We start from the raw sequence: 18770 nt of genomic DNA on the forward strand, positions 1-18770 counted from the left end.
CATCTCACTGCCCTCCCCAATCTCTTGTGTGTTGACTAGAGCGCAAATAAAAAGCACCAGATTGACAGGTATTCGGACAAACGGCTTCTGTTAGCCTGATAGCAAGTACCACATAAATAATACTGATGGCTCATCCGTCATATAGTAACCATTAATGTGTTTCAACCTTACACTTATAAACTGGACCTATAGGGATATGAAAGGAATTCAGACTCTCTGACCCATTCAGATGTTACCAACAAAGGAGCTAATGAATATGGACTATGGCGGAGATTTTATGTTGACACCCACCAACTAAGAACTGGACAGAATCTCCTAGGCTTTTACAGAAGTATCATGGAACAAACATCAAACGAAAGCAACCCTAGGTGTGAATCTATCTCATCTGGATCCAAGGACCTGTCACATCTTCTATCTGTTATCAAACCTCAATATTTTATTTGCTTCTATAGGTCATAAAAAAAGAAAATAATCACATTTTCCATTCCACCAGTTGCTCCCAAGCTCCTATATGAGCTCTAATAACTCATTAATATATAATCATTCAACATAAGTTAGGACAATGGATAGGATCCAATATGTGTCCTCTTCCCTCCTCCCCCCTTTTCAAAGAAACAAAACAAATGAAAAATTATACTTAAAACTGAATGAAGGAGTTAAACAGATCTCTCAGATGCCTGGTACATCTTCAGAACATGACCTGTATTAGCAGTTGGATATATTTCTCAGATGAGACTTGAGAGCATGCAGTATTAGCTGTTGGAAAGGCTTCTAACAGCCTATAAGAATACATTACTCAGTACTAAGAGCATAATTATTGGTGGGTCCTTGGAGCAAAAGGAGGCAATGTAGAACAAATAGATTCCACCTTTCAACTGGGCAGATGTTTAACGGACCACGGGACCACGTCTTCTTTCAGAGTCTAGAAAGATACCAGAAGATTCTTCCAAAGCGGTTCTGGGTTCCTGCTTTGAAAGCATTGTGGTAGAAATGTCCCTCAAAATGAACTATCTTTCCTTCATCCCATTCCAGCAATCCACGTGCCTACAACATGACTTAGGAAACCTAAAGTTCTTGTTCTGTGTTCTTAGGACCATATGAAATACTGGACTCTCTAATACTCTTGACCTAACTATGACATATTGTACTCTAACAGTGCCTGTTCTTTACGAAGACGGGATGTTTTAATAATCTTGTCTGTTTGGAAAGGCAAATTAAAGAATCAGCTGAATTCATATTTTGATGCACATGAAACAGTCAAGTAAGCTGTAAGAAAAAACAACATTCATAATTAAAATTTTCGGTCCAGACTAAGCCCTTCAGGAAAAAAAACAAAACGTTGGTATTTCGCGAGTCATCTTTGAAGATGAGATAAAGCACTTTCAAGACATATTTAAGCTTATTTGCAAATGGAAAACAATTTTGAAGACATTAGCAAGAGATTGATTTGCAGAGCAGCTTAATATGTTGACTGCATGAAGAGGACACTGCACAAGCAATTGAAAAAGCAAGGCACGCACATGCAGAAGTATACAAAGCTATGTTATATGTCAGTCTGTATAGAGATATATAGACACACACACACACACAGATATACGCAGTGTGGACACAGAGTGCAGTGGAACATTACCATGGGTTTCTGTGGAGTGACTAAACCAAGCAAATTTTCCTTTCTTCTTATCAGGCAAGCCAGCTGGAGTGCTTCCTTTCACAGACAAGATGGTCAGTGTCAAGTACCAGGAACAAGACATCAATAGAGAACATGCAGCCAGTGACAGGCAAAAGAAAAAAACAAGGAACTCAGCTTACACATGACATCCACTTCTGTCTGAAAACTTCATCATGTGAATTAAAAGTACAAAATTAAAACCAAAGGTATATGGAAGTATGAAATATAACATCATCAGAGGATAATTCTTCCTTGTTTTCTGCTCTTTCTTATATCTGCCTTCTGAGAACGTGAAGTTGTTGAATTTAAGTTTATGGGTAAAATCCTTTCTCCTTTATATCAATGTCAACACTCATCTTGTTTGACTGTCTGACCTATTGAAATTGATGAGACTAAGGCAATCACAATTTGGCCTCCAGTTATCTCCTGACCCCTAGGGTCAGAATGTGGACTAGCCAATTTCTGAATGAGGTTCCTTGGCTTTCTTCCCTAAACTGCCGCAATATCTAGAAACTCTTTTAAAACTGTCAGAGCTGCTAAAGGAAAGGTGTTGGGGTAATCACATTTCCTTGTCTTTCTCCATCTCTAGAGATTAACAACCTTCGTCCAGCACTCAGATGTACACTGCCTTATCCAAACTAGGATACCCCTAGACTATATCTCATGATTTCCATTTGAGTTTACATGTGGCACTTGCCTTCTGATGTCCTCCTGCTGCATGGCTTTTCATGAATTAGTTAATGTTGATCCTCTGCCTATTATGCACAAATGTCCTTAGCCCACACAGATCAGATGTGCACGCACAGAGAAGTCTTAGAGCTTACTTCACACTTCCCTAACCTTACCGCTGCAGAAAGCCAAATTAAAGTGAGGGATGCAGGTGCAGTGGCACACGGGCTGAAGAGACTCCTGTGGTTCAGGCTAGCTCACTGGCACTAGCTCACAGGCGCTCATTACACTGCACTGGTGGAAAATGTTAAGGACAATAAAAAGTATTAAGATGGTATCAAGTAGAAGAGGAATGACGGTCTAGAAGTTAAAGGTCAGGACAGACAGGAGATTAGGACCGTATTCCTCACTGTGGTATGCTCACAGCAGGGCAATCACTTATTTTATGTGGCACCTCACATCACCTTCAACATCGGGGATAATCACATGTGCAGACGCTGTGATCTTCATTCAGGCCAGTTAACAAATCCTGAAAGTAGAAGATGCTGCAGGAGAGGTGTATGTAAAATGAGGCTGAATATGAAAGGAAGTAAACCAAATACTGCCCAGATGGCTCTCTTATCTGACTCGGTTCTCAGAGACACAGACCTTGTGCCCACAGCCTGGCTCCAGTCTAGAAACAAGTCAGGCATTTTTTGCAGTCTGGGTAATTAATGACTGGAACCATGTACCAAGAATGCTGGTGGTAAATTCACCACAGGAATGTTTTAATGGGGAAGAGATGTTTTTTCTAAATGGTAGGCTTTAGTCCAGACCAGAGTTATGTTTAGGACCATGGTATACAGACTGCACCATCTCACTGGCCACTTCCTCCTTGTAATTTTGGGAGCTGAGACAAAAGCAAAGAAGAGGCAAATGCAGATTTCCTCCCACCTGAGCACTGAGCAACTTAGCAGTGGAAATCCTGGTGCCTCGCCTCCTGTGCCATGTGTATTCAGTGACTTAGGCACTCTTAGAGGAGTGGTTCTCTGTCAACTTCAGGAAATCCACTGCTTGTAACCAAATGAGAGATCCCCAGGGTGCTTGGTTCTGCCAGGTGTAGAGGGCACACTGTCTCTCTGTGGGCTCCTCACTTACTGACCTTCAAGCAGATCATTAAATCTTCCATCTACCACATACTTTGGATCAAAGGTGCTTCAGTGTCCAAACTGCAGCACGGGCAAGGCAGTGGCTGATCCCTGTGCATACTATTCAACTGCCCCACCTAACACTCTAAGGTATTGGGTCAAGCAACTAAACACCAATGCTGTATATAGGTGACTTCTTGACAGTAGATGACAACTCTGCTCCCTCACCCCTCCATCCTAAGTGACAGCAGGTTGTTAAAAGGGTGACAAGGGATTTCCATCAGGCAGTTTGCCTTTTCTGGACTAAACCAGGAGCAGCAGTGCAGCTAACATGGCAATGAGTTCACAGAGTGGGTGGCTTGCTTCAACCAAACCAGTGAACCACTAACAACACAGGGACAGGTCCTGTAGAAGATATTATATATTTCATAGAATGGTTTGGGTGGGTAAGGACCTTTAAAGATCATCAAGTCTACCCCCCTTGCCATGGGCAGGGACATCTGTCCCTAGATGAGGTTGTTCAAAGCCCTCTCCAACCTGACCTTGAAAACTTCCAATGATGGGGCATCCACAACTTCTCTGGGCAACCTGTTCCAGTGTACCTGTTCCTGGTGCAAATTATGGTGACCTTGCTTATATAGCAATTTTTTGGGGGATTTATCATCACATCCATAATTCACTCTGGTTGATGAAATCTCTCATTAGTTACATATTTTCTAGGTAGCACAGCAATTTTTTTAAAGGGAAGTGAAACAACTTTTTAAAGGCATGCAAGAATCTCAGTTTCAACAGAGTGCAAATCTGAAGGACCAGTAGGTTTTATAGCCTCTCTACAGTTGTTTCTGAAGCCTTTGCACTTACATCTTTCCACAGTGTTGCTTGTCTCTGAACGTCGACTTTTTTTGCTGGACTACCTAAACTAAGCAACAACAAAGCTATGTAGCTGCTTCCTTAAAAATAAATCTGAGAAATTCTTCATGTTATGTTAATTCTACCTCCGACACCCAGCAGACAGAAACAAGGACAAAGATTGTGCAGTCTGTGACTGGCTAGACAGACAGATGTGCAAGACCCTTTGAGAGCCTCTGTTCCATGTCACTGGCATCAAGCACTGATACCAGCTCTACTCTTGCACTAACATATGTCCCTCCTCCGACGAAATGGCCCATGGACAAGCAATGAATTATTAGATGGCAGGTTGCCAAAAGACAGCCAACCGCTGAAACAGAAAGCTGGCACAAGCAAATACCCTTCTGTGTAGCCCTAAGGCAATTTTTCCTTTACACACTTTACACGTATTTGCTCCCAGTTCAGAGATATAATTTCCACTGTTGTATCTTGCATTTATGACGTATTTGTCATCTCAGCAGTGGAAGTAATTCTAATATTCAGATTTATCTCCATGGATTATACAATGTTGCCACACTTGCTGCTGAATCTCACTTAAATACTGTGATAATTTAAGACCCAGAGAAGTTCATGCCTGGGCAAAGGGTGCCCAGTTCCACAAACATAGGCAACGCATAAATTTTTCACAGATTTTAATGGGACACGTTACTACATGAATTTGCAGATCTGGGCATTAGTTTCAGAATTAGATATGCCAGAGGCTATTCACAATTGCCTGACTTTACATCTCTGATTTAGCTGTTTGAGTTAGGCTACAGAGGCAGGTAGATTCCTATCACAGGTTTTCTGAACGCCACACTGATGTCTCCCTCAACTGTATGGACAGGCTGGGCATGTACCTTATACCCTTGAGTTGGTTACCTGACTTGAAACAGTGTGACTACCTGACAGTATGTCCATTCATACTGAAAAAGACCCGTGGTGGGTTTTCAGATTAAGAAAAGCAACAACACACTTGATTGTGTTTTCTAATATGCTGCTCACTTAGACTCCAATCTCTCCAGCACTTCAGTGTCTACTGGTATTGAATCACTTTGCAAAGTATGGGTCTAAATTACTCCTTTTGCTCACGCTGGCATTTGAGGTCAGAAGGACCTGACGTCACTCCACCATTTCACCTTATTGTGTCACCTTGGCCATATGACCAAGCCTTTCTCCGTATCTGTTCAGCTTCTCTAAAAGGGGGTTTATAATTCTGCATTCACCTTGCAAACCTCTCCGAGATCTGCAGATGAAACACATTACAATAAGCACTAAGTACTATAGTTATTACTGAGGCTAATGTCTCCCAAGCGGGACTCTGCAGAACTATAAAGCAAATCTAAAGAGTAAAGAAGTCCTGTGAATTATCCAATTGGGATTTAAGATTTCTTTTTCCATCAAGCACAACAAGAATAAATTGCAATATCCAGGCTGCTGCTTCTTTTAACAGAATGTGCATCAAGTGAATGACTTTGTCTCCAGTAAAAACCCTGCTTCCTGTGGTGCCTCTCATGCCCATCATTTCATGAATGAGTCTATGGGCAGCTGTCAGAATATCGATTGACTCATATATTTTTGGTGGAGAGCTCTTACTTTAATTAACACATGAACATTGCCTAGCTTTCCTCTTCTCATGCCTGTTTTGGAAATGCTGCACTCATTCATCTTATTCATTAATTTAAATAAGATACAGCTTTCATTCTGCTACACGCATACAGTGTCTTGGGAACAATCAATGAGTAAGTTCTTAAATGCAAGCAGCATGTAGAAAGTAAACTGCAGAGGTAAATGATTAGTTTTCTCTAGATCTCCTGATTTTGTCAGGAAGATATACCAGATATGACTGGGGAACTCCTCTGGGTTTTCTATTTTGAAAAGGAGTTCTGCAATAGGAAAGCTTCTACAGGAGAAGAGGAAAGCAAACTTGAACTATATGTAGGATTTTGGTGGTTACATACCTCCCAAAGTATAGACTGAATGCATTGATAAACCTAGCACAATAAAAAAAAATATCCAGAAAAATTCTGAAAATACTTAGAAAATGCTTAGCAAGGGCTCAGAGCTCAATGCTCATACAGACATTATACACACAATGTTAGATTAAATACATGTAACATATACACTTTGCAAAACCTAATTTTGGGTTACATGCAAATGACTGCAATTGCAAGGAGAGAGCTTGGTTCACACTTTCACTCAAGGTCAGCCACAGAATCTAGGACAGTAATAAAGAGCAATAAAGTGATTGCCAGTTGTGTCTGCTTCAGTCAAACAGAAAAAGGCTTTTGGTAAAAAGATCTTTACACCAGTGAACCAGCAGCAAAGATGTTGCAGCTAGCATGTAGTAACAAGGCTTGTCATTACAGTAAAACCAGGCTGGGCATTGGACTGTATCAGAGAAGACTGATGCAGTGTAGCACAGTTTACTGAATGGAGCAGTAGAAAGTAGGAACATTGCCAATAGTGAGATGGAGTATCATATGGTCAAACGTTTCATTCACAGATAAATTATATATTTTACAATATAAATGGCAGTGTTTATTTTTTATATAAAAAAACTTGCTTTTACATGTCCTCCTCCCCTCTGGAGTGTCACCATATGCACATACACATCCTATGATGTTGATGGGACATAGCCTTGGACTAAGTGAATTTATACCGTACTCAAAGAGGAACAGGAGAGAGAGCAATATGTATCAATTGTGCAGGCATATGATTAACAGATCCGTCATTCCCGCATGCAGGTTACTGAGCACCTATGAATGTATTACCTTGTCACTAATTAATCTTCTTGGGATGTACTTTAGTACAAATAAACTCCTCAGCTACTTTAAACAGCTGCCATTTTTCTTCTTTTTATAGCAACATTGACAGCAATACCCAGCATTCCACAAATATTTGTTCATTTCAGCCAGTGAGTGGAGTGCATATTGCACAGAGGACCACATAACGGGCTCAGTCAAACTCCTGACCCTGCCAAGAGGTGGCCTTGGCAAGCCTCATGCATCTTCTTTTCTGTATTTGAAAGGAAGAACTTAAAATCCTCTTTGCGCTTCCCTGCGTGAAGGGTGAAGGTATTCTTTGCATAACCTGTAGTATCTCAAATGTCTGGTCAACACAGGATGTAGGACTCCCCCAAAAGCGGACTTTACAGAAAGGAGTGTATAAAAAGGGCACACTGAGCAGTCTCCCTGGGTAACTGGTTGTTCTGCTGAGCAAACATCTAAGTTCTGCAGTAGGAGTCCATTCGCTGCAGAGTATTTGCCTGCAAGTGCAATGGAAGTAACTCTTAATCCCTGTGGCTGAAGGAGGACAGATGGGCTGGGTCACAGGGTGACAGAGCTGCTACCAAAACAGATCTTGAAAGATGTCTCTCTCCTGAATCTGGGTTGTCCTATGACATCCTAAACTGGTTTTCTTGTCTGATAAATGACTTTTATTGTTTGCCTCGCTAGGAGCAACAGCCAATGTGCCAAAGTGCAAGGCATTTACTTGCCAGGACATGGTTTATAGAGTAAGTTTCTGGTGTCAATCTAATACTTTTTAGCAACCCCTCTGGTTCCCCACAGAATTATGAAGCTATTCATTAAAAAAAAAAAAAAAAAGAAAAAAAAGAAAAAAAGAAAAGAAAGAAGAAAGGAAAAAAGGAAAAACAAAACAATTGAGGTTCTATGACCCTTTCAACAGTATTTTGTGATGGTGAACAAATCACAACAGCACATTCTGACTGGTTCTGCAAGATTTCCCTCCCAGTCTTTATGATTTTTAGTACAGGAAGGTTAGACAAGCAGCAGTGCCATCAAATGTGCCTGAATCTACCCTGCAAAATATACACGGGAACAACAAGCAGGAGCATCTCACTTGAAAACCAGAATGATTCTATTATCGCAGCCTGGTCTGGCAGGCGCCTTAGAAATGGGGGCATGAGAGCTGCAAATGTTGTAGATAATGTGTTGGGAAGCGATACAAACATTGATCATGAACAAAACAACTAACCACAAAGAAAGTGCCCTCAAGACAGTAAAATTGACAACTAAAAGAAAAAAATTCCTCCTGCTTTGATCGCTTTTGTCCCTCTAATAATCATGACACTATTCACATTTTGCTCACTAGCATTGTTATTAATGAAAATACTCAGCACATAAGTTTCAAGCACAAATGTAGTTTTAAAGCAGGCCATGTGTTTCCTGAAATTCCTGTCCATGGGGGAACTTCTGCACCTGCCCACCCATACAAATATACACCTGGGTGGTGAATCAGTAACTTTGAGGAGGATCTCTACTTCAGCAAAAGCATCTTTTGTACTTTCAGTTGACAGCCCCATGAATCCACCTTCCCTGCAGAGTCCAGAAGCAGCAAAAAAATTATAAAACCTAGTTCCAACTCGATCTGCTTAGGTCATCAGAAACTCTCCAGGGAGTGCTGCTTGCCACCTAGATTGCTAAGCTTCAAAATGACCGAGGTGCAGCTCCGGCTGTTTTATGACATTCCTGCCTGTCACAAGCCATTTCAAGGTGGGTGATGCCTGAAAACTCAGTGAGTGGCCTAGAGGCTGTGAGCTAGAGCACATAAGAGGATGCATCGGGACAGCAGGGACTGTTTGGATGGTGCAGCGAGTGGGGAGTCATGCTCCCAATGGAAATCTTTCCAGGAGGGAGCTCGCACAACCCTGCAGCCAGGGAGCTTAGGCAGGAATTGTGCAAGCGAGAAGGTAGGACTGTGTCTGGTATAGAAGGAGGAAAGTATTCTGCAGGCTGGCCCTTGTTGGCAGAACATCACAAAAAAAAAAAAAAAAAAAAAAAAAAAAAAAGGAAAAGCAAATGCAAGGGAGAAATCAGGCTGTATTATTTCAAAGGCAGCTGGGCAGAGGCTGGCCCACAGGTGAAGGGACTGTGGGAAAGAACAAGTGACTGAAATATTTTCAACTGAAATACCGCTGTGCAAGCTGGAAGAGTGAAAAAAGCTTGTCGCATCTGGGAAGGCTTAATTTAGGAGTGACTTGCTTAAAATATTTAAGCACTATTATCAAGAAAACAGAGCAGCAAGGCCCTGTCCATCTGAACAGTCCCTTTGCACAGGCAATGCCTGACAGAGATTAATTCTCAGCAAGTGCAGACATTTTCTAATGGCAGTATTCCTGTGGGATGTGTGAGAAGGCTTCTGGATGATGCCTTCCTTGATGGTAAACACTCAAGCAATTCAGTTCACTGATCGACAAGTACAGCAACACACAAATCAGATCTAGGTCACTCTGGAGCCAGGGCTGTGTGAAAGTGCTGGACCCCTGTAGTTGCATTCATGGATCACACTGAACAGATTCTATTCAGCTTCATGATCTGAAAGGGAAATGACCTCTCCTATTCTGAAATGTGCATAAAATTCTGTTTTGAAACCCTATCCTGCTACATTTTTCTGTGCCTAGTAAATAAAATGCTTGTGATTTTCTGTGCGGCTCCTGCATGTGGTGTTCCTTCAGACACTTTTGCTAACATAATGACTAGTCTGATACTAGACACTATTATCACAATATCATATGAGTCAGAAGCATGAGACATGCTAGCTGGGCAGGCTGTGTGTTACTGTGCAGCCAGGAGAAAAGCAAAGAATTGAAGTTAAAGAGTATTGCCCTTAAAGTCGGCTTGTCGAACCCATAATTAAAGCTTTTACACCTCTTGAGTAGGGCATTGAGAATAGGTCAATTACCCCAAGCCAAAGAAACAGGAATTTCATAGTGGCCTTGAATAGACTGAGAGAATAGATTCCTAGTTTGCAAATACTTCTAGCATGCAGGAGAGCGAGGGACTGATAACAACAGCTTGAGCTAAGCTTAGTGTGGGCAGGTGTTATGCAAGCTTCCCTCACACAGCTGTGTTAAAGCAAGTCATTTGTGACCTGGCATAGCCCCGTTATTCTGCTCGTGGTTCTTCAAACAGCTAGATAATACACTTACATTTTGATCTGCACATCTGTGAGGATCCACGCAGCTCTGCCACAGAGTCCTTGTTCTGATAGTTAACCCTTCTCCTACTTCAGCCTACAGATTTCAATGTGGTTGGTAACATCCTCATCCTGATCTCCAGTGACCCCCATGTTACCTACTCTTGGGTTCACTTCAAAACCTCTGTAGTCTGCACTTAGAGGGACACGCCTGACTGCAGTCCTTCCTCAAGTGGACGAGGACGAGTGAGATGCGTTGTGCTCTGGTTTGTGAAATTTGTAAATGGAAATGAGGATGTGAGCAGCACTACAAACACCCATAGGCCCTAAAGCTGAATTTGAATTTAGGCCTCAAGTTCTGAGAGGCCGATTCTCTAATCTGTTGATTTACCTCTACAATCCTGCTAACTGAAGAGCTGCTGTAATCAGCAGGCAGACTCAGTGCCACAGCTATTTTCAGTTCGGTTCCCCACTTGGAAACATTTTCCTTCCCCCGCCACCTCTCCAGGCTTGATGTTGTTTATGAGATAACTGGGATGGAGAGACCTGCTTCTCTTCCCAGGAGCAAATACAACTGGAGATTTTTATCCTATTAGCAGACTGTACTGGAGTGGATGGGAAGTTTCTCACCCAATAAGCAGAAATGAGTAGGCAGAGTGAGAGCGTGACTGCTGCTGTCAGAGCTGTGCCTGTAGCAGGGTCCTGCTGCAAGCTTCCCAGGCTTCCCACCAAAGCACTGGGAAGGGCTGGGTGCCATTCACAACCGTCAGTTTTTCTCAGCTGCACCAGCACTGGCTATCAATTTGGTAATATACATACTAGTTCATCTGTGTAATGTCGCCCAGACTCCTCGTCTCCGAGCTCTGCCGCCGGAACATCGCAGCGTCACAGACCTCCTGTCAGCTACAGCTCATCGCCCTGCTCTGCTGCGCTGCCTTCACAACAGCAGGGTCAACTTTCTAACCCCGCTTGCATTTAAAACAAAATACTATTATCTTTGCCTCCTTGTGTGCTTGCTTGTGAATCCATTTAAGAAAGCAATGGATTACTCAAGCTACCTTGCAGTCAGGGGCAGGAAAGGTGGAGGATGTGACAGTTTCCCCAGTACAGCTCTGCTAATGTACCTCCTGCCCCCCCCTGCCCCTGCCCCAGCCTGGCCGGGTCTCTTAGAGGCTTCTTGGTTTGACACCATCCCACAGAGAGCTCTTGGTCTGGACCAAGGAATACAAGGTCTGGACCTCAGTATTTACCTTTCTGCACATGAATTTTCAAGTTATAATATATAACACATAAGGGAAGAAAAAGAGATAGGTAGATAGGACATGATGAATATACACTTAGACCAAGGGGGGAAAAAAGCTTGTATCAGAACAGTTTCTATTACAGTTGGTCTTTACCACATTCTTCTGTCTACCAACGATATTTTAAAGACATTCAGCTTACAAGATCCTTATTGAAGGTTCTAGTTTTACTAATTTCTTCCTATGTGTCTTTGGACCAACCACACTCAGTTGCATCCTCTGAGGCGCTGAATGGGATTCTTGACATCCCACCTGGGATATGCCCTTCCAACTACCACACCATGAGAGTACAAGCTCCAGCTGCTATATTTCATCTGTCAGTCCACAATGAAGGTCTTGGGTACCATAAAGTGTCTAAATTGGCATTAGATGAGTATGTTTAGGCAGCTGAACCCCATCTACACTAGCTTTGGTTTCCTCTAAAAAAGAACCACATACAGAGACTTTTCATTTGTGTATATACAGTGCCAGGCAAACCGTGGCTTTGTTCTTGGCTGGCATTACTGTAATACAACTGATTCTCACCCCCAACAGTTGTTTCTAACTCCAAACTCATGCTCCATGTCCCTCAGCTACCATTACTGAACACCTAAACCTCTCTTCTGACAGTTCTTTATACCACATTAAAAAACCCTTGGGGTTTCAGCTGCTATCAGTCCTGCTCACCAATGCTTTTTTCTCAATGAAGAGACTCTTAAGGCTGCACCCGCAATGATAACTGATTTTCAAACACTGATCATGGGTCATTCTCACTAACTTCAGCAGAAAGTGCAGAAGACTCCACAGTTTTTAAAACCACTTTATAAGTGCCCTTATAGAGATTTAAGAGCACACAGTAGGCATCTAAAAAAAAGTGGCCTTGCTGTATAAATACTCAGCTTGGGAATTTGTGGCATTTCTTCCTAAAATTTTCTGTGGAGATCCTGGTACTGAATGCCTTCTATGCCTCTCTAACCATGGGAAATAAAACATGCTCAATTCATCAGAAGGTATGGCAGTGGCAGTTTTCTTACATGTTCCTCTAGTTTCCCCTAATGTCCTTTCTTGAGAAGTGGAATCACAGTGTCAGTAGATAAATCTTGACAACTTCAAGAAGGACTTCCCAACAGGGCAGTTGGAGATTAATTTATTTGCACAAAGGTGTCTTCCCCAGCTATATAAACAATGGATTCTCTCTAAGACCTTACCTTCAAAGATATTTCTCTGTAACACGTTAGTACTATAAGAGAATTCCTACATCAACATAAGTCTCTCTTCCAGCAGGCAAAACAGAGGTGTTATCTCACCAGACAGTCTTTGCTAGGGAAATAGCTTTTATAGTAGATAAACATAATGCCCCGTCAACATTAATGTCAGCTTCTATATGCTGTTGCTGGTCACACATCACTGCTCTAGCAGTTCTCGGTGTAATGTTTGCGCTCCTGGTTACAAGAGTCAGGGAAGAGAGAAGCTAGAAAAAACTGTAAGTTGAACAACACAAGCCAGATCCTCAGTTGCAAGAGAGCAAGAGAGTGTGTAGATCACTACAAAAATTTTTCAGTCACAGAGGATCTTACAGGAAGGGGTTTTTTTCTTCCCAGATGTGAACTGCAGCAGCCTGGGAGTTTATCTAACTTACGTCGTTTTTGATGACTGCAAGGGAGTAAGAATTAAAATTGAGCTTGTGGCAGAAATTAGCACAGTTTTGGAGTTTGCTCTCCACACTGCCCTCCCTTCTTCCACACAAAAGTGGCAGCAGTGGCACAGAGATTTGGTAGGTGCTCACTGCAGTGACCCTTACAGGGTCAGTCAGTTATCTCAGAGCTGTCACTATTCACCACCACTCACTCAAGAAGCTGGCTGCTGGAGTCCGACACATGCCTCAGTTTGGCCCACCTTCCCCAAACTGAAAAGTTACTCTGCTCTACTTTCTAGAAATACTTTTCCCACTTCATCAAACAATGTCAGGCTTTCTGATGCTATGTTGGAACAAATTACTTCAGAATTACAGATTGTAACGTTGGCCATAGCTTTGTCCTGAGGCTTCCCGAATACCAGCAGCTCTTTTTTCTTTTGCTCTCCATTCAAACAAAGAAACAAATTGTTTTCTCCATACCGTGCTTTGACATAAAACGCAGGCTTGAGACAAACAGCTTCTACATGGCATTTGGTTAGATGGGATTTACCTACCCTCAGCAGAGAAGGAAGGGGAAAATGGTTTTCAAACAGTTGCTTGCTTTTTGTTTTATGATCAAAGCTTCCTTTCAGCCAGGAAGAAAGAGAAACTGGGAAGTTGTGAAATCTACAGAACAATGAACTCAAATGCTGCTTTTTGATAAAAGCTGGGTTGTTAAATTATATTACTAATAAAAAGCAAACCTGTTGATTAACTTACACAGAGTGAACTATCTATACATTCAGGGGGACAAGAAAATTGTTTCTATTAAAATGATTAAGATGATTACGGTGAATTCCCAGAGAAGGCAAATAGCTCAAAACCACCCTGATCAATCCAGTAAATGCCTTATGTGATACAATCCGAGGTCAAAAATCTGGTCTAGAGGGCAGGGAATGGTGTGAGAGACTCTGGCACTGAGAGGGTGGGTGACCTTGAGAGCAGGGTTTAGCCTTTCTGTGCCTTGTTCTTTAAATTAGATGAAAAAGTGCATAGATGAAAAAGTGCAGAACAGCACTCTCCAAATATTAACCTGCATACTGATTTTAAAGGATCAATGTTGTACACGAAGCCTTTCTAAGCATAACTTAAACCCCAAAGTTTTTAATTTCACTTCATTAAGAAAACTCATTTTTTCCTCTCCAAGTATTTCCTCTCTTTTCCTCTTGGGAAGGGGGACGAATACAAAACAACCATGGATAAGGCCCAACTGCTTCCTTGCTTTTTCACTCACACACACAAAAGAAAGCAACATGTGAAGAGGTTCAGGAGGCAAGTCTACTCTCAGTTTTGTTTTCATTCCAATAGGAAAAAAGTCAAATGTCGGCATCATGATTTTGTCGACGAAGATGGAACGTGGGGCAAAAGTGGAAGCAGAATCACCCAAAAGATCTTTCTTTTGCTACTTCAGCTGCACAGAAAGTTACACAATGAAAGCATGACTTTTAAATGGCAGCTTTACTTTCTCTCACCTACAGCACTGAATATCATTGCCCGATGTACTCTGCTACTGCAGCTACCTAAAGGGTCAGTAGGGAACCTCAGAAATACTTTCTCATTCTTTTCTGATAGATGTTGCTTTAACTTTTTAGGATATAAAAGTTTATCTGGTTGCAATCCCACATTTCCTTAAGTACAGTTATGGAAGCAAAATGCTAATTAATGACAATGGGTCACATTTGTGCCAGATATAACTGTATTTTAGCCAGTGGAATTATGCACTGGGCAAACAGTACTATCTGGACTATTCAGTCCTATAAGTGATTTCAAATCCAGAATACCTCATGCTTGCCCTTTGGCGGACGACTGTTACGCAATACTAAAGTCATGTGTGAGCACAGAGAAGCCTCTGGCGCATGAAGACCTCACACTGGGCAATGTTTTCAAGTGCTGACACTTGCGTGTTTTGTTACTGACCTCAGATGAAACAGATTGGGGCCCAAGTCCTTACCCAGGCAAAATCCCCAGCAACTTCAGTAGGATTTTTGCCTAAGGACTGCAGGAGTGATTCAGCCCAATGTGAGAACTAATGTCCCAGAAGCTTTTTCTAGGCAGTGTGCTAAATATAGACTCCAGCTTGACATCTGTAGCACAAACCCATGCAGCATTTTGCAACCTGAGCTTCTTTGTGAAGAAGAGAACCACCACACAACAAAACTAAAGCTGACTTATCATTTACAAAGGCCTTTTAGTAAGTATCCTCAAACTGTAGTATTTGTATTAAGAGCAGTTTGTAAGCTACTTCAGAAGATGGCAAGGCAGAAAAATGCCACGGGAACTGTTTTCTACAGTGCATACATTGGGCACAGCACACAGCTTGGAGTTGCTGTCACTCCTGCCCAAGCAAACCATGTTTTGGAACCTCTGCAGCTGAGTACATGGAGTTTTTTTCCCCTAGAAGAAACTGGTGGTGAGGCAAACACCAAAAAGCACTTCTTTTGTCCCTCTGTCTCCAGGTGTAAGAGAATAAATCTCTCACAGCTACTGAACTTGTGAAACACCTATCAGGTGCCCTTGTGAAATGCCTACAACTGTTGGCACTGCAGCTACTCTTTTCTTGGTTACCAGATGATTATTTTCCACATCAGTGGACAATGATAAAAGCAGATGACATTGTGCTTTCTTCCTCTTTAGATGAGGTTTTGACAGATAATAAATCATTTTACAACACTGGCTTTTATTTCCTTGTGTTTATGCATGGAAAGCAAAATGCAACCAGGTTATATGAAACCATTCTTAAATCACCAACTAGTGTTGGAGGAACTAAAGTGATCAAGGTTTCATTTTCCAGCCTGTGCCTCTTACAGCTTTTGCCTGGAGTATCTTAAATCCCATGTGAGCACCCTGTGGGTTTTTTAATTGCTTTTTGACAATAGGCAAAAATCCTCTAAAATATCAAGCTGTACATGCCTGTCAAGGGGTGGTTGCCCATGTCTTTCCATGTGTATGTGAAATACATTGGGACAAATTCTGCAGATGAAACTAGAATAAATCAGGGTGAATTGACTTGCCATCAACAGAAAGTTCAAGTGTGTTTCAAGCGTGTTCTGTTAAACAGGAGAAAAAAGTTAACTCAGTACACCGTCTTTTTGCTCATAGAGTAAGAAGACATGAGTTTTAATGCAGCCATGGTCAAGACTGAATTTAAAATATACATCTCGTAATTATACTCTCATTTTCCCCTCTGCATCTTCCATATTAATTCCCTAGCTGTGCATTTCCCATTAAATTTCACCACAGAAAGTGGACCAAGAGTGCTTTAGGCCACCCTGAAATTTTAGCCTCTAACCAAGTCTTTGAAAACCCCTTTACGTACTTTCTGCTTTAGACATTCATCCCATAGCACCATGCTATTTTTTCAGGCTGAAAGTAATAAGCTACTTCCTTGTCGGTACACTAAGCACATGATTTGGAGGCCACAGAGCAAGCTGATGTATTAAATAACTAAATGTAAAATTTGAACAAGTTGGCGTTCTTTTATCTTGGTATCCTGGTTAGATCTGTACACAAAACTCTCTCTAGCCATCAGCTTCAAACTGCTAACTTTTCCAAAGGGTCGTGCAGGATATAGCGGCAACTTTCATCCAAGTCTATAGAAAGTATTTTGTACACAGCCTCACTGAAATCAAATCCTTATGGTATAAAAGTTGTCTTTGCAAGAGGAAGTCAAGTCAACAGGAATTGGATAGATAAATCCTAAAAAGCCTAAACTTCCAGAGAAAGGTGGTCATGCTTTTATCCCTGTTATGTAATAGAGTCAAACTACTATTGGAGCTCTTGGGAATAAACCCCTGTTTGGGTTGAAAAAACTGAGGCTTCTATTTCTAGAGTTCTTAAATTCTTCTCTTTTCCTGTTTTGAACCATCAGCTGTCCTGTTCTCATTTCTGTCCTGATGTTTAGAAGCACAAAACATTTTCATGAAAGACACAGATTTTCTGAACGTTCCAGTGGTCCAAGAGGTCCCAATTTCTTGTAGAAGTTTTACTTTTGCAGCTGAAAACTCCCTCCCTGTCTCAAAATCATTTTCTCTTAAGGAAGACTTGCAAAAGCCTGTGATTAAATGCACTCTACTGCCTAGTCATGACTAGTGCTGTTCACAGGTAACACTGGTTGAAGGAATGAGACAAAAATCTGTGGTCCACCACCAAGTCAGGTTGCAGCCGATTCCTTAGAGGCAGTGAACTCGGATGTTAACAAACATTTCCAAAGGTCACTAAGGCACTAAAATAACTGCTCTGAAGGTGAAGATTCAACACTGTTTCTTTTTAAACAGCTTAGTATTTTACATATTTTAGAACCTGCCTGTATTTCTGTACTTCTTGTCTTCAGTAGGGCACTTTCTACTCCCACTTTAACCGAGGCATAAATCTGCACACAGTCAACCCCCTTCCCATACCTTTCATTATTTAATATACTGTCTGAAGTATTGCTATATGCTTTTTATAGGCAAAACATTGATTTGTATTGCTTTTTCTGCTGTGTTACATGAAAACCTGATTATCTACAGCCATCAGTCCCACTACAATAGAGCTCTGGAGTATGATTAGACTTTAAATTTTTGTAGGGTAAGCTACTTGCAAATGAGCTCTTGAATTTACAGTACTACCTTGGATATGAATTAACTAAAAGAACAAGTTGTCTTGAATCACAGAATGCTTTTGTTATCAGATCCCAGGCCAAGCAGTGGGCTGTGTTACTCTTAGGGACTCTATTGACATTAATGTGGTCATACTCACATTGCCAACAGCAGCACCAAATAGAACTGAAATAGAGGGAAACAGAGGGAGGGCAAAATCTGAGCAGTCAGAAACATCAAATTACTCCTCCCTGCCCATTCACAGCTTTTTCCTGACCCCAGTGCACTCAATGGGAGTTTTGCCAATTAATTTCAATAGGAGGAGAATCTGGGTTGGATTGAGGTTTCCTGCTCTGCCCACAGCAACAGAGATGCATTCCAGACCACTCTCAGGAAGAAAAAAAAAAAGGGCAAATCCTCGGTTACTGTGGCAACAGGAGGGACAGTTCTCTTTGCTATCATGTAATTTTGAAATTCAGTAGCTGTTTTGTGCCATGACATGTGTTTCTCTCCTCGGTCAAATTAATGTTTATTAAAAAGAAGCCTTTTCACATTTCCAACCTCACATCTGCCATAATGGCAAAATCGTGTTTGCAAACATCAAGGAAAAACTACCTTAAACACGTACTTCCCAAAACACAGAATGAATTCAGCCTGCTCTGTGAATGCCCCTCTATGCATGTGAGAAATGACTGGTAATAAACTGCCTTAGAAGAATGCCAAGACCTCTGCTACGGAGAGCATCAGCCAAAGGCTGCACAGATTGTCCGACTGGCTGCACTTATCTTTCTCTCACCCTTTCCTAAGGCTCTCATTGTTGCAGTCCTTGGACTTGTTGACCATTTCATTAAGGGCTGTTAAACACCCAGTGAGACTTAGGGTAAGGTTTGATAGCTTCAGAAAAGCAATAGCGTATACAAAATATGACTGATGATGCCCTAAGGA

At 41.6% G+C, this 18770-nt stretch overlaps 1 protein-coding gene across 1 annotated transcript in view; it reads right to left on the minus strand.

Annotated features, from left to right (window-relative positions):
• The window catches only part of CACNA1C (calcium voltage-gated channel subunit alpha1 C), a 489781-nt gene that overhangs the window by 119545 nt on the left and 351466 nt on the right, over nucleotides 1-18770 (minus strand). The gene's annotated exons all lie outside the window — the stretch shown is intronic.

Source organism: Egretta garzetta, unplaced genomic scaffold (assembly GCF_000687185.1).
Source record: "Egretta garzetta isolate BGI_Z169 unplaced genomic scaffold, ASM68718v1 scaffold511, whole genome shotgun sequence".
NCBI classification, from domain to species: domain Eukaryota; kingdom Metazoa; phylum Chordata; class Aves; order Pelecaniformes; family Ardeidae; genus Egretta; species Egretta garzetta.